This window comes from Halichoerus grypus, chromosome 9, assembly GCF_964656455.1.
Source record: "Halichoerus grypus chromosome 9, mHalGry1.hap1.1, whole genome shotgun sequence".
Lineage (NCBI taxonomy): Eukaryota > Metazoa > Chordata > Mammalia > Carnivora > Phocidae > Halichoerus > Halichoerus grypus.
Window position 1 is genome coordinate 60,272,319 of NC_135720.1, and position 26,731 is coordinate 60,299,049.

A 26,731-nucleotide genomic window follows, 5' to 3' on the forward strand; every position below is an offset into this window, starting at 1 on the left:
CTGTCCCAGGACGGATCATATCTACCTGAGTAACCATGGTCAAGAAACTTCACCTCTCTGGACCTCAATTTCCTTATCTTCTAAAATGAAGCTTATAACCTCTGTCTGCCAGACTATTGTAGGAATTAAATGAGATAATGTGTGGCATCTAATATATATTGGTTCCTCTTTTCCTCTCTGTTCAGAGTGCTCTGTCATTCTCAGAATCATAGCTGTGTATAGATCCTAGAGTACCACTGTTAATGATTTGCCAGCCATTTTCTCTCAAGATTGAACTCCTCCAGGATAGGGATAGAGTCTTACTCATGTCTGTATACCCAGTTACATTTAACTGCAAAGGCTACTTAAATAAAGATGAATGATTTCAGATTTTAGGAAGCCTATATTCTATAGGAAAAGACTTACATGCATGACATAACAAAGGCATGACACAAGATAGCAAATACTCAAGGGATGAAATCTGTGGCACTGAGTGAATGAAAGAAAATGGGTAAGTGAATTTAAGGAAAACCTCACCGAGGGTGGATGAACCATGAGGTAGACCTTAGCAAAGGAGAGGATTTTGCTACCAGGGTAAAGGTCTAAAATGTGGTGCCATGAGGAATGTACAAAGGCATAGAGGTAGAAGTAGGCAGGAACGGCTTGGAAGGATGGTGCAAATACGAGCTTAAGAAGCAGAAAATTCATTTGGGGAATGGGGGAGTAAAGAAAAGGTTGCCTAGTTATGGTCAGATTGAAAGCCAGTTTTGGCCTTGAAGTTGTCAGGTATTTCAGAGGACCTATCCATGCTTGTGCTTGCAACAGCCTACATCCTCTGCTAACCCCCCTAAAACCTGCCTACTTGCTGCTTCTGGAACATGCTGGGCAGCATCCTGCCTTAGGGTCTTTGCTCTTCCTGTTCCCTCTGCCTGGAATGCTCTTTTCCCAGATATCTTTCTGGTTATTTCCCTCACCTCCTTCAGGCTTATGCTCCTATCTCACCTCCTCCACAAAGTCCCCCTTGATCTCTATATTTAATATAACAACTCCACCCCACCTCCTCTCCTAATTCCTCCCCAGCCTGCTCTACACTTTTCTTGTTCTCAGAGAACTAATCACCTACTCACATACCATAGATATACTTATTTATTAGGCTTATAATTTTATATCCCCACTCAAGTATAAGCTTTGTGAGCAAAAGGTCTTAGCTTTATTCACTGATGCTTCCCAAGTACCTGGCACACAGTATGCCCCAAAAAGGAGTTCCTGAATGAATAAGTGAAGCAGTGGAAAATATTTGGTTTTACTCAAATGAAAACAATACTGAGGTCTCAAATTTAAGTCAACCCTCTGCCAGCCAGTGCTCGGATTATCGACATCTTAGCTTCCTAGTTTAAGACTCTGACCGTTTTGGTAATACCTGCTAATATCTGAACAATCTGGACTTGTATTTATTCATCTGAGAGTCAGTTGAACTTTACAGAGGTCAGAGGAAAAAAGAGAAAGTAACGGATAAAGAGTGACAGATTTCACGCTGACACTGGGGGAAGCCAAGGAGCCACATCCAGAACAGAAAGCTCTCAATCAATGAGCTTAGTTTCAAATGTGTATTAAGAAAGCCTGAAGTCTTAATTCCCTTTCTCAGAGATGTAGAAAGGTCAGGAACCTTTGTGACAGAATTTTGTTTTATTTCCCAGCTGAAGTTTCCAAATGTTTTTCAGATATTTAAATGTGGACAAAAAGGTCAAACATCTCGAACCAGAAATTACAATCAGGCTTTAAAACTTGGTGCATTAAATGGTTACACAAACTAAATCCCCATTCATCAGGGAGCAAGAGTAACCTAGAAACAAAAGCTATGGCACTTAAACATCATCAGCACAAACAGGAATTTGGCAATCAGCTCAGTTCTGGGCAAGAAATCTTCTGTTCCCAATGGGGATAATGGTTATAAGTATAATGAGACTTTTGTGCCAAATGGAGAGAAATAATTTAGCCGTACCATAAAATTCAAATTGAAGTTTCTTATTGGAATTAATAATATTATTTATCCGTGGGACTCCAGTCATGTAACTTTGGTACTTCGCCAGGAATTAAAAGTTGGAAGTTTAACTCATTTTTCCCCCTCATACTCTATATTCATGTATATATATTCATACTTCATATTGTATTCTACTAATCAAACATCGGAACTTATGGATCTTTCTTTTGAAAGTTCACTAGTGCTTATGCCTTTTCTATTCTGTCACACCCTAATTAGGGTCTCTCAGGTTTTTTGGTTTCCCCTCTATCTGGGGCCTATGACTTACTGCTTTCAGAATAATCTTCCTAAAATTCCTCCTCCAAAAGTCAACTTAATAAAGATGTTATTAACCCCTCCTATGTGTTGTCTACCATGCAGATGTTACACCTTCCCATGTATTCCCTACTGGAAGCCTGGGACTAATGCATTCTCTGTCTTTCTCTCATCTAACCCAGAATGTGGCCACTGTGCTAGATGCTTTCCTGCACGTCAGTGTTACTCCCTGAATATCTCTCATCCAAACTCCTCTCTACTCCTACGGTTACTGTCTTTGTTCAGTACTCAGTGTTGGCCTTAATTAATGCAGCAACCTCCTAAATTGGCATCCATTCCTGTCTCCCTCCATCCTCACTGTGTTCAGAGCAATATTTTAAAAATATAAACCTTAGTCTGCAGCGGCCCACGTAAATTCCTTCGATGACTTCTCATTAACTCCAGGATAAACCCAACTTCCTTAAAATGGCGTGCACTATTTTTCTTGGTCTGGCTTTGTCTAACCTGAAATATCAAGAGTGGGCCTTTAGGTGTCATTAAGAGTGGCATCATTATCAGCTTCACCCTCTGTGTCCTGAACTCAAATATTCTGGTTATGAGGGAGGTGGGGCATTGCCAATCTAGAATACACGCTTTGTTCTGTAGGGTCGAATCCCAGCCTTGCAAAGGATTGTGTCTAAAGTAGTCTAGTTAAAGATTAATATTTTGCTTACTTCCAAAGAAGGAATCGAGAGCAGGTTCTTTTTTTCTAACCAAATGGATCTTTTCAAAAGAACTCCAACTCACCAATTCCTGATGAAGCCCAGGCAAGCTTCTTTCCAGCTTCCCCAGACCAAGTGGATGAAGAGTGGTTGCATTTCTAGCCTAGAGGATAGTAGAGGGCTTCTTTTCCCATCCCTCCAGGCAGGATACAAAGCTAACTAGAAGTAAGGGTGACAAGTGGGAGTTGGAGTGATGTTACCTCAGGAATGATGAAAACACCTAGTCTGAGCAGAGAAGGGTCAGCATTTCAGCCACTGGACATTTCCTGTTACTTAAGACTGCCTGGGAGAAAGTCAGGGTGCTCTTTTCTTTCTCATACTAATGCATGGTGGGTGTAGGTGTAGACCAGGTACTTACTGAGAGCAGCTGGGTGCTCAGGACTTGGGCTGTGGGGGCAGAAAAGGGTTAGCTCAGTGGACCTCGGTTGTTCATACTCATCACATTCCAGAGAAAGCCCTGTCTTCAGGGCTGGCCCTGGGCTAACTGCTAGGAGATAACCTCTGACACCTTGGAATATTCTGCCTGATCAGAGTGTTTTTGTGTGCCTGAGGCCTTGGGCCATCTATACCTGTTTGACCAAATAAGCTTACTCTAAAAGTATGCTTCATATGCGGAGCTACAGAAACTCTCATTCATTGCTGGTGGGAATGCAAAATAAAACAGCCATTTTGAAGACAGTCTGGCAATTTCTTAGAAAACTAACATCTTCTTACCATGCAATCCAGCAATTGTGCTCCTTGGTATTTACCCAAAGGAGCGGAACACATTTCCACAGAATAACTTGTATGCGGATGTTTATAACTGCTTTGTTCGCTATTGACAAAACTTGGAAGTAAGCAAGATGTCCTTCAGTAGGTGAATGGATAAATACACTGTGGTACATCCAGACACTGGGGTATTATTCAGTGCTCAGAAGAAATGAACAGGCCATGAAAAGGTATGGAGGAAAGTTAAATGCATATTATCAAGTGAAAGAAGCCAATCTGGAAAGGGTAAATCCAAATGATTCCAACTATATGACATTCTGGAAAAGGCAGAACTTTGGAGACAGTATAAAGATCAACGGTTTCCAGGGGTTGGGGGGTCAGAAGGATGAATAGGCTGGACACAGAAAATATTTAAGGCAGCGAAACTACTCTGTATGATACTATAATGGTGAATACTTGTTATTACAAATTTTTCCAAACCCATAGAATGTACAACACCAAGAACACAGCCTAGTGTAAACTACGGGCTCATGGGGATAAGGATACAGCCGTATAGATGCATCCATTGCGACAAAGGTACCACTCCGCTAGGGGACGCTGTGCACGGGTGGGGCAGGAGGTATTTGGGAAATATTCGTACCTTCTACTCAGTATTGCTGTGATTCTAAAATAGCCCTAAAAAAAAAAAAAGACTATTTAAAAAATTAAAATGTGATTTGTGATGAATACCTGTTTTCGTCTGGGCAGGTAGGTGGATTCTGAGGAGCTGTGATAATGCAGCTCTGCATGCCTACCTGACTGACCTCCCGTAAAAACCCTGGACACCAAAACTCACTGAGTTGCCTATTTGGGAACACTTGGTACGTGCTGTCAAACACTGTTGCTGAGAGTATTAGGTGCGTCCCTGTGCAGTTCGACTGGAAGGGGGCTCCTGGAAGCTTGGTCCTGGTGTTTCTCAGACCTTACCCTATGCTCATCTTCATCTGTATCTTCTCACTGTAGTAAACCACAGCCATGAGGACAAAAGCTTTCTGGAGTCCTGTGTGTCCTTTCACTGAATCATTCAGTCTGACAGTGGTCTTGGGACTCTTGAAATAGCTGCCTGTGCATGCAAACCACCAAAGTATATATATATTTTAAGATTTATTTATTTATTTGAGAGACAGTAGGGAGAGTGGCAGAGGGAGAGGGAGAAGCAGACTCCCCACTGAGCAGGGAGCCCACCACGGGGCTGGATCCCAGGACCCCGAGATCATGACGTGGGCTGAAATCAAGAGTCAGCCGCTTAACCAACTGAGCCATCCAGGCGCCACCCCCCAAGTATATTTGTAAAAAGTAATCACGTGCTTAGATTTCAAACATCATCTTTTCACTTAAATTTCAATCTTTGCCTTATAAACAATTTTCATCATCTACTATTCGTTTAATGCCTGCAGGCTCCGCGATCAGGCAGCTTTGCTTCATATAGCAACTTCTTCCCCTATTGGCATGGGCTAGAGTGGCAGGTGGGCTTCCCCTGAAGCAGGACGCACATCTCATCCCCAAGCTCGAAGGAAGACAAAACCAAACGAAACAAAGCAGTTCGGGAGACCGTCCTTAGAAAGTGGCAGTGTGCCTGCAGGCCCTGAGGTCTTCACGGCCCTGTGTAACCTGGTCTGCACATCTCTCTCTCTCTTTACCTTCCAATCTGTAGGATGCACTTAATTAGAAGTAAATATCCCAAACTATAGCACGTAGTCAGTGTGGTTCCAGATGTGGCTACGGTCATGGTTTTGGTCCTGTCGCAGTTTGCCTGCTCCTCCTCTACTGAGCTGAAATCAATGACTTTTTTCTGTTCCCCACCGTTTGGGTCCTCTCTCACCTACATGAAAGGATCACCTCTCCACACCGGAGTTGTAATGTCCCTTCCAGAGAATGAACAGCTTTTTCATTGGCATTTGCTCCATCGGGTGTATTTCTCCCTGACAGCATGCTCATTAAAGCGCCTGCCGTGGCTTCCTGCACTGTCCCCCTGTCCTCTATACCCACTCTTCTCCAGGGAGGTGCCGTGCCAGGGACTTGGCCTTTCAGTCTCCATTTCTGGGAGGAGAGAGTACATAGAATTGGATTGAAACAGGCTCCTTCACTGCACAGAATATGTGGAGTTTTTGCTACCTCGTGACATCTCAGGGCATCTTGTTTCACTATTTCATACCATTTTAAGAGCAGATGATAGTTATGCCAACCATAAAGTATCTGTGCATTTTCCTAGTTCAAGTTTATAAAAATAAATGCCTCCTCTTTTTTTTTTTTTTTTTTTGCAGTACACAATAATAGTATGATTTTCCTTTTGATCTATTAATACATTTCCCACTATTGAACTATCCTTGCATTTTTGAAATTAACTTTGCTGGGTCATTCTTTATCATTTAAAGTAAATGGGTTTATCTTTCACTTGGGAGTTTTGTGTCAGTTCTTTCAAGGGCGATTGGTCTGAAGTTTGTGTTCTCCTTGTTAAATGGATGCTAACTTCATATAAGGAAGAGAAACAGTTTCTTTCTTTATCTATGTTCTGGACCAGTTTATATAACATAGAAACAATTTGTTCCTGGAAAGTTTGAAATAATTCATCTGTAAAACCATCTGGGTCCTGCACATTTTTAAGTAGTAGTTCTGTGACAACTTTATTTTTTTCCATGAAAATTGATTTATTTAGATTTACTACCTCTTCAAGGGCCAATTTTGGAAATTTATATTTTCTTAGACTACTGTTCATTTCTTTTAGGTTTCATTATTATAGAGCTGTGCAAAGTATTTTCTTGGTGTTCTTTTAATAACTTCTTTGTTCTCTTTTTCATTTCTAACTTTGTGTGTAGGGCACTTCTGACAGCATAATTGGTTCTTATATGATTGTTAGAAGTCCAGTCATTCTTAGACAAATTCTTTTCATCTTGTAGATATAATGTTACAAATCAGAGTTCTGTCCTATTCATACTATAAAAATACCAATGTTAATCATAGAAGTAAATGCCAGGAAAATACAAAATATAGTTGTTAACTAGAAGCAAATATTTATAAATTTAAAAAACAAATATTAAGAATAAAATGTAGATTGAAAACATACCCTTTGGAGGATTTTTTTCCCTGTGGAATTATACTAGGTAAACTTTATTTTCTTTCTGGAGCCCAATGCAGGGCTTGAACTCATAACCCTGAGATCAAGACCTTAGCTGAGATCAAGAGTCAGATGCTTAATATTAGGTAAATTTTCTTAAAAAGAATTCAGAAAGTTTTGATTGCGATAGTTTCTTTTCTGTTTCTTGAAGCCAGTAGAGATGGTCTTTGTTGATCAGGTTAAAATCTTCTGTTTTAAAAATTCCATTATGCCAAGTTTTTGAAGGGTAAATTCTGGGAGGGGGGTTATTTTCATGATAAATCCATATGACTGATCATGGAGTACAAGGGGTAGAGATGAATCTGGAGAAAGAAGCAGAGAACAGATCACAATATGACATATATACTGTGTACCATCTATAGAATTTTGGGCTAGATCCTATAGACCATGAAAAGCCACTGAAGAGTCTTAACCATTTGTGCAATATAATCATATTGCATTTTACAAATATAACTCTGGTAGCAATGGGTTAGAAGGGAGAAAGCATGAAGGCAGAGAAACCAGTTATGAAGGCAAGGAAATGAGTTAGGAGGCAGAAGGGACAGATTCAAATAATATTTACAAGGTAAAACGGGAAGTCTTAGAGACCAATTAAATGTCAGGGTAAGGTAAGAGGCGACATTTAGATTGGTTTCTTGATCACCCATTGCCTGAATGATTGGGTAAATGATGGTATCATTAGTTAAGGTAATTTGGAAAAGGAACAGGTGTTAGTGGGAAGATGATAAATTGCTTGGCACGCATTGAATGTTCAATGAGTGTTCTGTGGAACATTCGAGAAGAGCTGTATTTGGGACCCAGCTGTATATACTAAAGTTCAGCAGAGAGATTTGAGCTGGATTATGAATTATGACATGATTAGAATATGCTAACCAAAGCCATGAGATGAGTTTACATAGAGAGAGGATTTGGGGAAGAAATGTAGAGGGCCCAGGACCAAATCCTGGGAAATATCAAAGTTTAAAAACCAATTATATTTAAATAAAGCATTTTCATTATTCCCTTCCCAAATCAAGTTCTCTCTTCTGATGAACTTCTTTTTAAGTACTCAGGATCAAGCTTTGCGATCAGAGTCCTTGCTCTCCTTTTGTGTGCAAGCAATTTTCAAGTTCTATAGAGTCTCCTTCTACCAAGTCTCTTATCTCGGCCCCTTACTCTCCATTCTCCCTGCTCCTGCCATAAACTCCTAGCATCACCCACCTGGCAAGAGCCCTCCAGACAGAGAAAGATCTCTTATCTCAGATCATTGGAACCAATGGCTTGTCAGTGTTGTTTATAAGTCTGTTTCAGCAGGGAATTATAAAAATAATGATACACGTATACCTTGTAAACATATGAATGTATATTCATGCACTCATCTTTTAATGTAGCCATAGCATTTTCCTGAATTGATCCATTTATTGGTGTTCTGCATTGTCCTTCTTTTATTTTTTTGTTTCTTAAATATGTTTTATTTATTTATGAGAGAGAGAGAGAGAGAGAGCAGGAGCAGGGAGAGGGACAGAGGGAGAAGCAGACTCCCCACTGAGCAGGGAGCCCAACACAGGGCTCGAACCAGGATCCTGGGACAATGACCTGAGCTGAAGGCAGATGCTTAACCAACTGAGCCACCCAGGAATCCCTGCACTGTTCTTCTTTTAAAAACTATCCACAGTGTATAATAATAATGAAAAATTAATAATAATAGCCTTCTTTAATACTTTCTATGTAGCAGACACTCTTTTATGCACTTTATTAATTTTAACTCTATTAACCCTCATACAAACTATGAGGTAGGTACTATTAGTAACTCTATTTTATAGATAAGGAAACTGAGGCACATAAAGGTTAAGTAAATTACCCAAAGTCACATAGATAGCAAATGGTAGAATTGGAACTGGTTTCATTAATTTTAGCTCTATGGGCTCTTAACCACTGTGCTACACTGTATTGTCTACTCTGAAAGTACAAGACTGACTATAGAATCTTTCCAGATTTTCATTTTTTTCCCCAATCTTTTATCTTTGCTCCACCCACCCTTAATCCTACAGCAATTATTAGACCCTTTTTTAGTCTTTCCCAAAACAGGTAGTTTGGTTTTCACAGAAACAACAACCGTCTTTGCTTTTACACTTACCATTACTTTTGTCTTAAAATATTTTCTTAAATTATGTAATTGCAACTAAAGCTCATAAACAGATTTGGAAACAAACATCCTGACTCTTGGTAAGCAAGCAACTCATCAGGAAGGAGTAGGAGTACAAGGGAGGGTTAGGATGTGTCTTACTGGCTCAGCATCTATGGTGTCCTGCAAATCAGTCCATGGATTTTGGAGTCAACATTGAGAGCTAGGAATAATGAGACATTTCTGTTAGGAGGAGATCAGTTAAGAGAAATTCTGTTTTATTTTGGTGTAATCCCAACAGTTTAATTTTGCTTTTGTTTCCCTTGCCAGAGGACACATATCTAGAAAAATGTTTCTATGGCCAATGTTGAATAAATTATTGCTTATGTTTTTTTCTAGGAATTTTATGGTTTCAGGTCCCACATTTAGGTCTTTAATCCATTTTGAAGTATTTTTTTGTGTATGGTGTAAGAAAGTGGTCCAGTTTCATTCTTTTGCATGTAGCTGTTCAGTTTTTCCAAAGAAGACATACAGATGGCAAACAGACACATGAAAAGATATTCAACATCACTCATCACCAGGAAAGTGCAAATCAAAACCACAATGGGATATCACCTCACACCTATCAGAATGGCTAAAATCAAAAACACAAGAAACAACATGTGTTGGTAAGGATGTGGAGAAAAAAGAACCCTTATGAACTGGTGGGAAGACAAGCCAGTGCAGCCACCATGGAAAACAGTATGGACGTTCTTCAGAAAATCAGTAAGAGAATTACCATATGTTCCAGTAATGTCACTACTGGGTATTTACCCAAAGGAAGAAACAAAAGCACAAATTTGAAAAGATGTATGCACTCCTATGTTTATTGCAGCATTATTTAGCCAAGATATGGAAGCAAACCAAGTGTCCATCCACAGATGACTGGATAAAAAAGATGTGGTATATATACAAAATGGAATATTACTCAGCCATAAAAAAGAATGAAATCTTGCCATTTGCAACAATATGGATGGATCTAGAGAGTATAATGCTAAGTGAAATAAGACAGTCAGAGGAAGACAGATACCATATGATTTCACTCATATGTGGAATTTAAGAAATAAAACAAATGGATAAAGAAAAAAAGAGACAAAAAAAACCAGACTCTTAAATATAGAGAACAAACTGGTGGTTGCCAGAGGGTAGGCGGGTGGGGGGGATGGGTGAAATAGGTGAAGAGGATTAAGAATACACTTATTAGGGGCACCTGGGTGGCTCAGTTGTTAAACGTCTGCCTTCGGCTCAGGTCATGATCCCAGGGTCCTGGGATCGAGCCCTGCATAGGGCTCCCTGCTCAGCGGGAAGCCTGCTTCTCCCTTTCCCACTCCCCCTGCTTGTGTTCCCTCTCTCACTGTGTCTGTGTCTGTCAAATAAATAAATAAAATCTTTAAAAAAGAAAAGAATACACTTATTACAAAAAGCACTGAGTAATGTATAGAATTGTTGAATCACTATATTGTACACCTGAAACTAATAATACTTGAATTAAAAAAAAAGAGAGAACTTCTGTTTTCTCTCAGTTTCTAATGTCTTGCCATCCTGCCCAGGGCTTTAAGAATGAGTCATTTTCCTAAATGATTATGTCACTCACCTGATCAAAACTGTGCAGCCATTTCTCCACTGCCACAAAACAAAGTCCCAAGTCCAGCATAAAACCTGAATTCTCAGTGTGGCATTTAAAGTTCTCAATGATTTATCCCAAGCCACCTCTTCAAATATTTTTATCCTTCCCATGCTCCAGGAATATTAATCTATATTGAGTTTGAATTTTGAAAACCCATAGTAAACTTTATTAATAATTCTCCTAATCAGAGTCCAGACGTCTTGTTAATCCTCTGCCTCTCTCTTCATTTAAGAAACCACAACAGTTACAAAAGGTATAGGAGAGGGAAAGAGAGGGGGGCAATGGTATTTGTTCTATGAGCTCTCTAGGGTCCTGTGGCAGATTGTATTTTCCAAATATGGCAATAGCAGTATTTCTGGTTTGACATGGTCTTCAGAACCTTGCCATTCTACCTCTCAAGAGGTGATGTCTCTGTTTTCTTACCTTAAATTTGGCCAGGAACTTGAAACTACTTCCACAGGTAAAATAGGACAGAAGTAATGTTGTATGACTTGCAAAGCGAGGGCACAGAAAGGACATGTGGCCACATGTGGCTCTGTCCCTTAGGATGCTTGCCCTTTGAACTCTGCCGCCATATTGTGATGAAGTCAAACAAGCTTTTTTGCAGAGAGACCACAATGAGAAGCACAGGCGGAGAGGAACTCTCCAGCCAACAGCCAGTGTTAACTGCAAGGTATGTGAGAGAATGAGCCTTCAGATGATCCAGTCCTCCACTTTCCAGCTTTCCAGCTGAGGCCCGGAGAGTACAAAGCAGAGGCAAGCTGACGCCACTAACCCGACCCACAGAATCTGTGAACATAATAGTTATTTTTCTACGTGAAGTTCTAAAGTAATTTGTTCTACAGTCATAGTAAGTGGAATAGGCCCTTTGGGCAAATAAATAAATAAATCGTGTGTTTGGGGGTTCTCTTTCCAGAATTTTGAGTTCGAAATGGTTGAAGAAACCAACCTATCCATTTCAGGATTATTTGCTCGATGCCATCCCAAACTCCCAGGCCCCTTTACCACGGGGCTTCAACTGGAGTATGAAGTGATTCTTGGTGCTTGGACCTGCATCTCAGCAGACAGACTCTCACCCAGCGGCCTCTTAGGCTTTGCCAGCCATCTTCTCTGTGCACTGGGCCTGTCACATGGTTGCTAACACTGTATTATCAGATGATTCTTTTTTCCTTTTGGGTACACCCTAGGCCCCCATGAATGTTTACAATGTTAGTTAATGCCATCCTCATTTGTCTTTGGCAATTCAAAGCAGTGAAATTATTGTGTATGTTCTCCCTGGGAAATCACTTTCTGCTTTAGAATTTCTTCACATATCAATCTGTATTCAAAAACAATTTTTCACAGCATTGATGAAAAGGAGGTAAGATGATCACAAAGTGCTCTGGGTAGCAAAGAAATAGGAGATACTTTGATACTCTTTGCAACTCTCTCCCATCACCAATCCCAAAACACTTCCTGCCTTTTTTTTCCCCCTGCAGGCTTTTTTTCTTGTTGTTGCCTTTGCCTGGAAATCCCTCGAATTGTTATCTTTTTAGCTCAGTTAAATATGCCAACTCCTTTAAGCAGCCGTGCGTAGTGACAATTTTGTCCAACTTTATGCTCACACAGAATTTTGTTTATAATGCTTTTAAGCTGTCCTCTCGTGATTAAGATATTTGTACACATGGATATTTGTACACCTAGATAGTGAGGTCCTTGTTAGTTTTTATTTCCTCCACAACATTCAGCAAAGTGCCTTTCACCTAATAGATCCTTAATATAAGATTGTTGAGTTAATTTCTAAATGAAAAGGAATGGCAAAATTTTAGAGTAAGGCTATATTATAATAGTGAAAAGCTTCAGAAACTTAACACTGATTAAAGGCCTCAACTTGAGTCCAGGGTGTGTGCGTGTGTGTACATTTATACATAAGTGTGTGTATACACACACACACACATGTGATGTACATTGGTATCTCATTTCCTTCAGCATGTCCATAAATTATTGTTGCCACTATTTGGGTTTACTTCTGTAGATAAACTCAGAAAATGCTCTGAGAGACTTACCTGAAAGAACTAAGGGATTTTAGTGATGGCAAACTATCACATACACCTAGTATTTTATCTGTATAGTTAGTGGAAGTGTACCCTAATTATCCCGTTCTGATTAAGAATTAATAAACCCTACAGTGACTGATGTGAAAATTTGAACATGGGAAGTGATAGAAAATACGAGAAGAAGGAGAAAGGAAGAAATTTCAGTGTTTCAACATAGCTTTTACTTTAAGTTAAAAATGTGTTAACATATTTCCATTTCAAAATATTTCCTCAATACATTGAATAGCTTATACTTTGGAAGTGAGATAAACTACATAAAATAATTGTTTAGATGAACAAATACACATGAATGAATTATTTCTTACTAATAATACGATATACATCTTCCATTCAAAGATATTAATATTAATCCTTTCATTATGCAAGATTTTTTTCCAGCTACAGCATTCCATTTAACATACCCATCTATTTCCATATGAACAGGGATCTGTGCTAATTTTACACTAATTCCTAAGATGAATAATTGAGATACTGGATGCAATGCCTCAAAAAACTGACTCTTGTTTGGTGTTTGAAGTAACAGGTCCTGAGCCTTGAGTTAATCAAGAAAACTATACATAGGTCTTCATTAACATACTAAGAATCAGCCTACCAATAAAGAAATCACATGCACATTTAATGGTGTAAAGTTCAATCACACTTAACTTAGCCTGAAAATATCAGTATCTTAATAATTCCTTGATTTATATAGACTAGAACCTTTGCTGTGGAGAGAGCAAAGTTCTCTTGCATATCTTCTTTGATTAACCACATTTAAGAGGAGATGCCATTATCCACACTTGACAAAATATCAAAAAGGTGAAGTAACTCAGCCAAGGTCACACTGCCAGAGAGAAATCTAAATCAACTCTAGATGTCTTGGCTGCAATTAGCACTCTCCTGAAGCCAGAAATAAACAGGACAAAATACATTTCTATACTTGGACACTTCCAAGATATTATAAGGTCTCAGTTGGTTTCACCATCCTCTGCCTCCCTCCCAGTGCTGTATGTGATGAATGAAGAAGTGGAGAAAGAGATGAAGGAGGCACCTGATGGGAGGTTTTGATTCTGGAAAATGAATTAACTGGTAACCAGAGATTTATCTATGTGTCCAACTATAGTGAGCTGTGGCGTGGTCATAAACATTTTATAGTATGATTCAAGGGTTTCTGTAACATGATCCTTCAGGCACAAAGCACCCATAGTAACATGGACTCCTTTGGAAATTTTAACGGACAAAGGTTGCTGTGGAAGTGGTTATGGGGAGCCCCAGGTGCTTGTTAATAATGGAATGAGTAGTAGAAGTTTGAAGGGGAGGTGAAATCGATAGAATTGTCTTAGGCTCTTGATATGACCCTAATCCTTCCTCGGATCTAATTTTGAGGTTTGGTTGGTACTTGTATCTAGGTGGAGAGTGCCAGATAATGAAGAAAGAAAGCTAGAAAAGGAAAAAAAAAAAAAAAAAAAAAACCAAAGAAGGGAAGCATGGATTAGAAGTTAGGGTTGATACTAATTCTGGATCAGAAAGTAAAAGGCACATCTGCCCTCATTCTTCTGTCCTATGACACTGGAAGTGAAATCCATTTGTTATCCGGGACTAGATGCTCTTTTAGAAATCCTTCTAGTTATATCATTATCTTATCCTGCTTAAGTAAAGAGCTTTAAGAAGTTGTAGAATGATAAAATTTATTTCCCACATGCTCTATTCTATTAATTGCCCTCCCTGAATGCACAGAAGTGTGGATTTTTTCTTAAGAGGTAAACTTAAGGCAAGTAAAGTCCTACAAAGTCATCTCAACAGCAACAGGTAAAAGGACAAGATATCCTCTATTTAGATATGTCAATGGCAAATCTCACAGAGAATGTGAACTGACTGATTCAACACTTTTCCAGAAGATGAAGGTATATTAGAGTCCTGAAGAAAACAAGGCTGAGAAAACTTTGCCCATAAATCAGCAATTACTGGTAGTTAGTCAATATCACAGGTTTGATAAAGTGCCAGAGCCCACTAATGGTATGAGAACATTAAGTCTTTGGTCACAAAGTCACAGCAAGACCTTGCTCAGATTTACTTTGGAGCTGTCTGGGCTTGGAACTGTTGCTGTGAATAACAAATCTGATGTTTTTCTTATCCCTCATTTCTCTGCTGGACTTGAGCTGGGTGAAAACAAAGGCAGGATGGAGCAGAACAGCAGCTGGAGACGTGATATTCCTAGTGGAGAACTTTGACATATAGAAAGCTAAATTGGTCAAGTTCATGCAGTGTTGGCATACACCAGAATTTTATCCCCCAAACTATTCTGATATTGGCTGCTGGCTTTCTCAATTACCTTGCAAGATGGGCTTGCCACAGTCTTCTAAGACTAAAGAGATGCCCACTTATGCCAACACTTCATAGATTTTTCTCTTGTACCTGCCTTTTCAGTAAAACTGAAAGAAAATATGGATTACCTGCCCCTACTCCCAAGGAAATCCAAAACCATCTATAGGAGTCAACACAAATGTTTAACAAGATTCTATCAATTTACTTTATTCGAGTCTCCAGTTGAAGTTGAGGTATCGCTTTGTAACATTAGTACCTGTTCATGGTAAGTCTTCACAGTTCAGATATAATACTCTGCAGGGGAAATGGCCTAAAACTTTCTACTGAAAGTGGAGTGCAGGGTTCAGTAATATCTGGATCATCTAGGAGCTTGTGATCAGTTCAGAACTCAGGTTCTACCCACAATGAGAATCATATTTTAACATGATTCCCAGGAGATTCATATGCACATTAAAGGGTTTTTTTAAATTGGATAAATTGGATATGTAACATTGTGTGAGGTTAAGGTGTACAATGTGTTGCTTTGACACATTTATATATTGTAATATAATGGCCAATATAGCAATATTTATCCCATTACGTAATTACGGTATAACATTATTATCTATATGCATGATACTGTGCATTAGCTCTCTGTGGTTTATTTACTACCTGTTACAAGTTTGTACCCTTAAACAACAGCATTTTAATCCTTCCCACCCCATCCCCTGGTAACCAATATTTTACTCTTTTTTTTCTTTTTACAGGTTTAACTTTTTAAAATTCCACATATAAGTGAGATTATACAGTACTTGCTTTCTTGGCTGGACTTATCTCACTAAGCATAATGTGCTCAAGGTCCTTTCATGTTGTCACAAATGAAAGAATATCTTCCTTTCTCGTGGCTGAGTAATATTTCATTGCACATTAAAGTTTTAGAAGTATTGGCCTATAGGACTTCTACTATTTTTACCTAAATTGTATTAGTCAGGTATTCCATGTAAAATAATGCTTGCCTAGATTCCTGTCTGTAGTTGGAGGCACAGACAAAATTGGAATAGAAAAAAAACACCAAACACAATTTGTATGTGAACTCCAACTCTCAGTGTAAATGAACATCAATTGTTAGTGGAAGAATAAGATACTAATATTGCCCATAGAAATATTAAGGTGGCTCCTCCCATCCTCAAAATATGACCTTCAAAGAAAGTAGCTCAAAGACCCACTCTTCTGAGTCTCAAATACTTGTGTTGGTTCTCTGAGGAGGTGCTTCTGAGTGATTGCATTAAGCTCGTTTTCCAGCTGCATTAAAGGCTATGGAAAAATATTCATTATTAGGGAAATAGGACATAGAAATATGAAATTAGCCCAAGGCATCTTCTCCTATAAAATAGTCCAACACTGTATGAATAGCAATCTACTTAGTAAATAGTAAATAAAGTGCCCAGTTCCATAACAGATCGATCCCAACTGACCATTGTTAAATCTTGTCTGGCCCATCGCCAAGTTGTTTGGGCTGTCCTGGCAGCCAGAGGCATTATCAGGGGGCAGGAGGCCAGGAGGCGGGTGGGAGGGGGGACGCTGCCAGCAGGCCATCCTGGCTTCTCGCCCTCTTCTCTTAGTGACTTGCTTTATGAGTCATTTGATCTGGAGGAAAAGACCCCTACTCAAAAGCTATCAAATCTCTCACCATTAAAGGCTGAAAAGATAAGCAAGAAGAAAAATAGCTAAAGAATAGTATATAATAGGGAGCTTTATCTTCAGTAACATTTTGAGAAATGTATTAAAGAAAAGTCAATTTCTCCTCAAAATTCTGGAAACTTTCTACCAATTTATAACTTGGGGGGGGGGAGGCAAGTCTATAAGTAAATTTGTTTTCTGTGTTTCTTTTTAAATGACTTTGAAATAGAGGAATTTTTCCCAATAAGGCACTGAGGAATCGAACCAAGAAACCCCAAACAGAGTACCTCAAAGAATGGTATTTATATGTTTTTTAAAGATTCTATTTATTTATTTGAGAGAGAGTGAGAGAGAGAGAGAGAGAGAGCATGAGCGGTGGTGGGGAGGAGAAGCAGAGGGAAAGGAGACTCCCCACTGAGCAGGGCATGATCGCAGGACCCCAGGTTCATGACCTGAGCTGAAGACAGCCACTTAACCAGCTGAGCCACCCAGGTGCTCCTCAAGGAATGATACTTAAAACTGTACTTTTAGGGAGCTTTCTGCCAGATTATCTTTGTTCTTTCACATAATATCCATGAGAGATGCAGGATTGCTGGATGAAAGAAGTCCATCAGCAAAGGGTTCTGGGTTTGGGGGATGCTTTATAATAAAGTTTCAAAAATTGTAAAGATTTCATTTTAAATTATGCTTAATATATTATTCTTGAGTCATTTGTATTTACTGTAGACATTTTATTACTGACATTAACTAGATGGGGAACACATTTATGGCTCAATAACAAAAATAGGATGCACTTGTTTGTATTCCAAAGGATTTGGGTTACCCGGAAAATGGTATTTTCAATTTTTTGTTTTAAATACACAGATTATATTACAGTGGGGAAGGGACATTCACAGTTGTGTAAGGGCACAAATAAATAGGTGAATAATGAGTGTTTATCAGGATAATCCAGTCCCCTCAAATCTTCCATTGAAGACTGAATTATATGGACCATTAATATTGAAACTCTCAGGTATTTGTTTTACCTGTATGGACAGAAAATCTTTGCTTTTTTTTCTATTGATTGCCATGTCATTCTGTGAATAGACCACAGGGTTCTGTCTAACAGAAATACACAGGAACTCTTTCAAAAGCATCTTCACTTAAAAAAAGAAAAAGCAGGAAGAAGAGAGATTGTAGCAATTGGCCTTACCTGAGACCCTGCCCATGAGTGTCATTTTCGTGGCTGTGTTTTCAATCCTCATAGAACCATAGGCAGGAAGTTACTTCAGGAAGAGATCTGTTTTTGTCCTCTGTATCTAGGCGGTCTTTCTCCTACATTATTCTCAACCACCAACAATGTTTTTCTTTTTTTTTTTAAGATTTATTTATTTATTTATTTATTTGAAAGAGAGAGAGAGAGAGAGAGCACAAGCAGGGGGAGGGGCAGAGAGAGAGGGAGAAGTAGACTCCCCACCGAGTGGGGCACCCAACTCAGGGCTGGATCCCAGGACCCTGGGATAATGACCCGAGTCAAAGGCAGCCACTTAACTGACTGAGCCACCCAGGCCCCAACCACTGACAATGTTTTATTAATGCTTAGTTATGATCCAAGCTATAGGAAAAGGAATAAGTAAATGATCCAGGCTATAGGAAAAGGAATAATACAAGGCAAAACAGCATAGACAGTACGAATTAGAGAAGTTTTTATTTTTTAAAAATACTTTAAAAAAGTATTTGAAGATATCCCTTCTAGGCCTGTGTAAATTCAGTCTGAAATTTTATCAGATTATTTTAAATCATCTTGCTGATTTGTAGTTAGTGTTCACTTATCAAACATATTAGAAGTTCATTGAAACTGCAAGTTGGGAGACCTAATTCAAGTCCTGGTTTGCCAGCAACTTGCCATAAGTCTTGGACAAATTACCCAGTCTTTCTAGGCTTTTCTCTCCTCTGGTGACAAGTGAAAGGATTAGACTAGAATGAATGTGAAAGTTCTAGTCTGACATTTTGTGCTGGAAAGATTCAATTTCTTATCTTTCACATGTTTTAATAAATATTAATAATATTCATACATTTGCATACTACTTTATAGCTCACAAAGTGCTTTCACATATATGATCTCTTTTAAATCCCTCTAGTGCCTGTGAGTTAGGCACATTTCATAGAAGTGAGAACAAGTTCAGAGAAGTTGTAACTTATCCAAGATCACAGAGTTACTTACATAGCAGAGCTGGATAGACAGGTCTTCCTACTCCCAAGTTCGGTTTTCTTCTACTGTATTCAGGGTACTTCAAGGTTATGGTAATAGGACTAGTTAAGTTTCTGTTAAATCATAAGGTAATGTGGCATTGTTAAAAAAGAACCCTCTGGATGTAAAGTCAGAGAACCAGGTGTCATTGAGAGTCTTACAGTATGATTTGGAGAAGTCAATCTCTCTGAGCCTTAGCTTCCTCATCAGTAATATAGGGTTTGGACTACATGACTTTTGGGTGGACTTCTTGCTTAAAATTCTTAGTTTTTTTTTCGTAGGGCTGTGACTGTTTCTAGATGAATATTGTGGTAGATTAATATTAAAATAAAACTTGTCACAGAATCTAAGAGGTTAAAAAAAGTACACCAAAAGATCACTCCTATTGGCTATTATTCATGCTCTTTGGCCACTGGCATATTAAAAACCTTGGACTAATATTATTGATGGAAAACCACTTTTCAACTAACTAGTTGACTTAAGATTTCACAAAGAGGCAAATTATTTTGGCTGAGTTAGTGGAAAATGTATAGAGTTGCATTTTCTGAGAGATCTTGACTTGACAGAAGACTTTACTGGGTAACCAATGATAGAAAACCTAAGGGAGCTCATGGTGAAGACATTTTTGGTCTTCTCTGCAGTGTGCGGAATACACTATTTCTGCCTCTGATGTAGTGTCTTCTTGTCATGCATACTCCTCCCCGTGAAAGTTTATAATTGGTACACATTTCATTTTAAGATAAAGACAAATCACTTGAAAACAGTGGAGGGTATGATGGTGAGTGTTTTAAGAGTTAGAGACAAAGAAGAGTTTTGAACCTGCTGCTTCTTTGCCCGCCTCCCCATCTGAGTAGAACATTGTAACTTTTGAAGCGAACACAGAATGGATCATAACCAGCTTGCTGAGCTGGTTCTTTATGCACAATTAAGCTTTGTTGGGACTTTCTTTATTTGTAATAGTGCTGTTACGGCGTGGGATGCTATTCAGCTCCAAACAACATTCCATTTAATAACTAGGCATTAGTTCACCCATTAAATCAGTGCCATCACTAACTGATAAGTATCGCCCTGTTCCTTGGCCCCACTTGGCTCTTCTGCTCAGTAAATGAAGCATGGCAATGTCATGGCGCTTGAGACGAGAAGGTTGGAGGGAGGGTAGATTGAGCAATGATGACCAAAATTCCGTCTAGTCACAGAAATGAAACTTTGCCCTAGTCTTTCCCTTTCCTTAAATATAAGCTTACATACTTTCTAAGCAGCACTTTAAGTGCCTTTAAAAACAAAACTAAACCAAAACACTCAATAAAACAAATAATAGCACCAACCACTATATCTCTTCTACACCAAGGAGGTGAAAATGTATGGGGAGGCATGCTAAAGATATGCAACAAAAGATATGAATAAGAATGTTCATAACAGCATTGTTTGTAATAATCAAAACAAAAAAACAGCTCAATGTCTATCAGGAGTAGAATAAATAAGTTACGGTATATTTATACAATAGAAACTCAAGAAACTACCACTACACTCAACATGAATAGCTCTCACAGACCTAATGTTGAGAGAAAGGAGCCAGACGGTAACGTATGAATCCAACTACATAAAGGCAAGAAAAAAAAAAAAAAGGCAAGAACCACTCTGGTATTAGAAGTCAGGAAAATGGTTACCTTTGGGGAGGAGTGAAGGATAGAGTTTTCAGAAAACAAGTGGGGGGGGGGTTCTGAGTGCTAGTAATTATTTATTTTTTTATCTGAGTGGTGAATACGTGGGTGTGTCCTTTTCTGAATATATTTTATACCTTAATTAAATTTTTTTTCAAAATTATTTATTTATTTCAAAAATTAGAAATGAGAAACTTTTTTTAAAATTTTTTTATTGTTATGTTAATCCCCATACATTACATCATTAGTTTTAGATATAGTGTTCCATGATTCATTGTTTGTGCATAACACCCAGTGCTCCATGCAGAACGTGCCCTCCTCAATACCCATCACCAGGCTAACCCATCCTCCCACCCCCCTCCCCTCTAGAACCCTCAGTTTGTTTTTCAGAGTCCATCGTCTCTCATGGTTCTTCTCCCCCTCCGATTTCCCCCCCTTCATTCTGCCCCTCCTGCTACATTCTTCTTCTTCTTTTTTTCTTTCTTAACATATATTGCATTATTTGTTTCAAAGGTACAGATCTGAGATTCAACAGTCTTGCACAATTCACAGTGCTTACCAGAACACATACCCTCCCCAGTGTCCATCACCCAGTCACCCCATCCCTCCCACCCCACCCCCCACTCCAGCAACCCTCAGTTTGTTTCCTGAGATTAAGAATTCCTCATATCAGTGAGGTCATATGATACATGTCTTTCTCTGTTTGACTTATTTCGCTCAGCATAATACCCTCCAGTTCCATCCACGTCGTTGCAAATGGCAAGATCTCATTCCTTTTGATGGCTGCATAATATTCCATTGTATATATATACCACATCTTCTTTATCCATTCATCTGTTGATGGACATCTTGGCTCTTTCCACAGTTTGGCTATTGTGGACATTGCTGCTATAAACATCGGGGTGCACGTACCCTTTCGGGTCCCTACTTTTGTATCTTTGGGGTAAATACCCAGGAGTGCAATTGCTGGGTCATAGAGTAGCTCTATTTTCAACTTTTTGAGGAACCTCCATACTGTTTTCCAGAGTGGCTGCACCAGCTTGCATTCCCACCAACAGTGTAGGAGGGTTCCCCTTTCTCCGCATCCCCGCCAACATCTGTCATTTCCTGACTTGTTAATTTTAGCCATTCTGACTGGTGTGAGGTGGTATCTCATTGAGGTTTTGATTTGGATTTCCCGGATGCCGAGCGATATTGAATACTTTTTCATGTGTCTGTTGGCCGTTTGGATGTCTTCTTTGGAAAAATGTCTGTTCATGTCTTCTGCCCAGAAATGAGAAACTTTTTTTAGTTGGACTGGGTCTGAGTGCCCTAAAGGCATTAACTCAATTAAGTTGCACTGGCAATCATAAAAGCGCAGGTTTTATTTACTCATTAATAAATTCATTTATTTGTAGTTCACTTTTGATTTTAGAATAGACTTGAGATTTGCAGAAAAGTCGCAATGGTGGTAAAGAAAGTTCTACATACCACTCCTCCATTTGCCCCTTATTTGTTAGCATCATATATTATAATAGTACACTTGCTACAACTAAGAAACCAACATTAGTACATTAGTACATCACTGTTCACTACATACCACTCATCCATTTGCCCCTTATTTGTTAGCATCGTATATTATAATTACACTTGGTACAACTAAGAAACCAACATTAGTACATTACTGTTCACTAAATTCCATTCCAATTTCACTAGTTTTCCCACTAACATCCATTTCACGTTCTAGGATCCCATTCAAAATACCATGTTACATTTAGTGGTCCTATCACCCAAGTCCCCATCGGGTCTGTGATAATTTCTCAGTTTTTCTTTGTTTGTTTTGTTATATTTTTTCCGTTAACTAGATAGTTTGTTCAGGTATTTTGTAGGTTTTTCTGGGTTTTCTAATGTTGCCTCAAGGTCAGACTGGGTTTATGGGTTTTGAGGAAGAAAATTATGAAGATGAAGTGCCTTTCTCATCACACCATATCAGGGTGCATGCTATTAACTTGGTTTATCACTGATGGTGTTATCTTTCATCTGGCCAAGGTAGTGTTTACCAGGTTTCTCCACAATAAAGCTACTTTTTCCTCCCTTCCATACTCTTTGGAAGCAAGTCACTAAGCTGCCCACACTCAAGGGAAATTGGGGATTAAGCTTCAAGTCCTTTTTAAAATGTCCAGTTTTGCATGCAATTTATACTGCACATCATATATTCTTTTTAAAAATGTCCAGTTTTGCATGCAATTTTTATTGCACATCATATAACAGTTCAGTTCATATATATAATTTATAAATAAATATCTATTATCTATTATTTTGCCTCTTTAGGGGCAAATAGATAGCAAGTAATATGTTTTCGTCTCTTCATTAGTCAATGTTTTTTTCATCTCAGTAGAAATCTTGTAACGAGATCAGTATAATGCAAACTTTAAAAAGTTTATATTGTATCTACTGAAAATAAATAAAAGTAACTGAGTAAGGGAGACGTGAGACCATCTCGTTCCTGAGAGATCATGGTCACGGGTTCCACATGTGAGGGAAATGAGCTTGCAGGACGGATTTGTATGTGGGGCAGAAGAGATTTGCGAACTTGGTGAATTATGCCTCTAGAGCACCTATAATTTATTTTCCATTTCAGCTCTGAAGACCTTACCACCCATAATCCCTATCCATTACCTGACCCACCAACTCTGGACTGCAAAAGCCCTAGCAGGACTACACTACAGATGGCAGGCTGGTGCGAGGAACGGATTACTCCCGCAGTGGATTTCAACCACTGCCTGCTGGGTAGTAACTGGGCGATTTATAGGGCACGACTCGGGCTGGGAAGTCTGTAGGAATCTCCTCCCCTCGGCCTAGGAGGGGGCGGTCCAGACGCCTCGTAAGGTTCCAGCGGGAACGGCGCCCCGCCTCCCCTCTGGCTCGGCCCCGCCCCTCCTCGCGGTCTTTGCGTCTTCCTTCCGGGTCGCGCTGGGCCGGCCTCGCAGTCGCCGTGCCGGAGCGCGGGACTCTGGGAGCCGCACCCGCGCCCGCGTCTCCCGGTGCCGCCTGGGTCGCTGGTGAACCCCACGGCGTGCACCTCTCCCGGACCCTGCAGGGTACGGCCCTTCCTATACTTTTTCCTCCTGCGGGTCTCCGTCTTCCTCCTTCAGCGCTGGGGCGGGGCCGGGCCAGGGCTGAGCGCCGTGCTTCGGGGAACGCGGGCGCGGGGCAGAGGTCCCCCACCGGTCGCCCCCCCTCGAAGCCTGCGCCGCGCTTGCGGAGCTTGCTGGGCACCTGTGAGCGGCTTACGTGCCTTGGGCGCTGCTTCTCTGCCCCACTCTGTCTGCACGGCGTGAGGCGTCGTCCCGGCATCCACCCTGCCCAGGGTTGTTTACACCGCGGTATCAGCGGGCGGTGCTGACCCTGAGGTCTCGCGTCGGCCACCTGCCCGCCTGTGTACTTGTTGCTCCTCTGCGTGTTGCCTCGGTTTCCCTCTGGCATGGATGGTTTTTGACTAACCAGGCCCATGTCTTCAGGACTGCCACAAGATACCGGCAGCAACCTTGTTTCTATGTTTAGGGGTGTCCTTTAGAGTGTAGTGTTGATGGTGACCATCCACTTGGCCTCCTTGTCAACATGCTTACAGTGGGAGTGGTTTTGGATTGCCTTGATGGTTCCCAAATGCTTATTGCCACATAGCCTCGGGATGCAGTCACTAATTGAAATATACGAATAAATAGAAAATCAAGGTGATATAAACCTGTGGTCCGGTAGTAGCACTGACGAGATCCCGTGTTTGGCGTTGTGCCCTGGAGGATTCAACACGAGGTGTGGTGATCTTGTTCCAATTTGTTTGAGGACACAAGCTGCCGTTACTGCTTCCTGGCGTGTAGTCCTTGGTTTCAGGCACATTTTATCCTTAAACGGCTCACTTAATGCCTCTGTAGTTCTGTACTACATATTATACCTGTTGGTTAAGTAAAGGGAGATTTTTCTTAATACATCAACTATCCTACAGTTCTTCATTTGGGGGAAAGAGACAGCGTTCTTGTCTTCTAGTGGCAGTGTGGATCACCCTATGGTAGGCTCTCTCTAATTGCTCATTGAATTGGATTCTTCTTTTCATACCTTTTTTTTGAGTATCAACTTTTTAAACTGTCTCAAATTTTGGCTTTTTCTGAACCCTGCAATTTCCTGCGCTTCTCTTCTGTTACTGACTTGAAAATCAGAGAGGTCATCTCAATGTAAAATGGTTAATTTCTTCTTTATAATGCTGTGATCAAGTAATGCAATTATAGTACTGTGTACATGACATCTTAAAATGTTAACTGCTGTCTTTTACTTTCAGATATGGTCAGTTAGCAAAAACTGCCCCTTTGTTCTTTGCTGTCTTAGTCTCTGACTCATCATCATAATTTTCCTGTGATCAACATTCTGTCTTAACTTCATGGAGCTAACTTTGGTGTCCTCTTAGACTTTTTGCCACATGAACTGTAGATATATATATCCACCTGTTTTTTTCTAGTACTTTTAATGATCTTAGACTTCATCCAAAAATCTTTAACCTACCTCATGTATATTTTAGTGTGAGGAAGGAAGTAAGGCACTTCCCCCCATCCATAATTATCAGCCATTGATCCCATCATCATTTGTTGGATTCTGTTTTTCCCTACTGATAACAAATACTCTATTTATCCAAGGTCCTAATTCTTGCGTATTCTAAAGACGTTTTCTGAACTGCTGTTCAGTGATTTCTGGCTTCTTGTGCTGATACCATGCTGCTTTTCTTACTCAAGCTTTATAATGTGTTTAATGTCTAGTGATTCAAACAGTGTCTGGCATATCATAGACCACTAAATATTTTTGTAATGAGGACACTTAGTGGGGTTAAATAGACTTCCTTCCCTCCCTTCTATTTTTTTTTATTTATTTTAAAAGATTTTATTTATTTATTTGGAGAGAGTATGAGCAGCAGGGAGGGGCAGAGGGAGAGGGAGAGAGAAGATTCAAGCAGACTCTTCATTGAGCGCAGAGCCCAACCTGCAGAGCAGGGGCTCCATCCCAAGACCTTGAGATCATGACCTGAGCCGAAATCAAGAGTTGGATGCTCAACCGACTAAGCCACCTTACCAACCCCTCCCCTGCCCCTCTGAAATTTCTTGTCTACGCTTGAAATTATTATTTTTTTAGTTAACCTAGTTCATGGTTTGTTGAATCATTAACCATTGCTAAATAAATCCCTTCTCTTGGTACCTCAGAACTTGCCACGTAGAGTTGCTCCTCAGAGTTGTACATAGAAAAGCAGCTGTTCAAAATCTGCATTGTGTTATTAGTAAGTGTAGTGTGTCTCTTCTCAGCTATGACTCAGGACTTTCTGTACCTGGTTTCAGCAGCTCTGAGGGATAAGTGCCCATAGAAATGACACCCAGGACAGCCCCTTGTCCATTTGTACTTTACCATCCCAACTGGACGTCTTAAATGTAATGAATTTTCAAGTGCTGCCGTAACAAATGCTTAGAAACTTTATTAGATTATAAAATGAATATATACATTCTTCAAAAAAAAAAAAAAAGTCAAGTAATACAGAAGTAGCCAAAGGAGAAAGTGAAAATGTTGTGTGCCCACCTACTCAATAACCACATTTCCCAGAGATCATCATTAATCATTTGTTCTCCTTCCAGACACAAAAAATACATGTGTATAAGTCTACATTTGTTTCATAAATGGCAGTGTACTATATATAATTTTCTATAAATTCCATTTAGTAATAATTGATGAACATCTTTCTGTGTCAGTGCATATAACATTATCTTTTGAAAGACTCTGGTATTTCAGTGTAGGAATAACCGAAAATTTATTTAACTGATTCCCTGTTGATATTTAAGCTATTTCAAATTTATTTCTATTACAGAATGGAAATTTAAGCTATTTCAAATTTATTTCTGTTACAGAATAGAAATTTATTTCTATTATTCATTTTGTATGTATATATTAGCACATTTGTTTATTTCCTTGGTGTAAATGCTTAGACAAGCAATTGCTGGGTCGAAGGTTATATACATTTTAAATTATGATAGATTGTGCCATATTGCTCTTCAAAAGGTGTTGGAAGAGTAAATTTATACACTTTATAAGAATGCTGCTGCTGC

General features: G+C 39.5%; 1 protein-coding gene across 4 annotated transcripts in view; it reads left to right on the forward strand.

Moving 5' to 3' along the window:
• Positions 1–26,731, forward strand: part of FBXL4 (F-box and leucine rich repeat protein 4) — a 123,054-nt gene that overhangs the window by 21,642 nt on the left and 74,681 nt on the right. For 3 of the 4 annotated variants that reach the window (XM_078054962.1, XM_078054961.1, XM_036113357.2), the window contains exon 1: positions 23,549–23,698. The exons of the other annotated variant lie outside the window; for it this stretch is intronic. The gene's annotated coding sequence lies outside the window, so the exon portion shown is untranslated. Of the gene's footprint in view, positions 1–23,548; positions 23,699–26,731 lie in introns of those variants that run through there. 4 annotated transcript variants of the gene reach the window in all.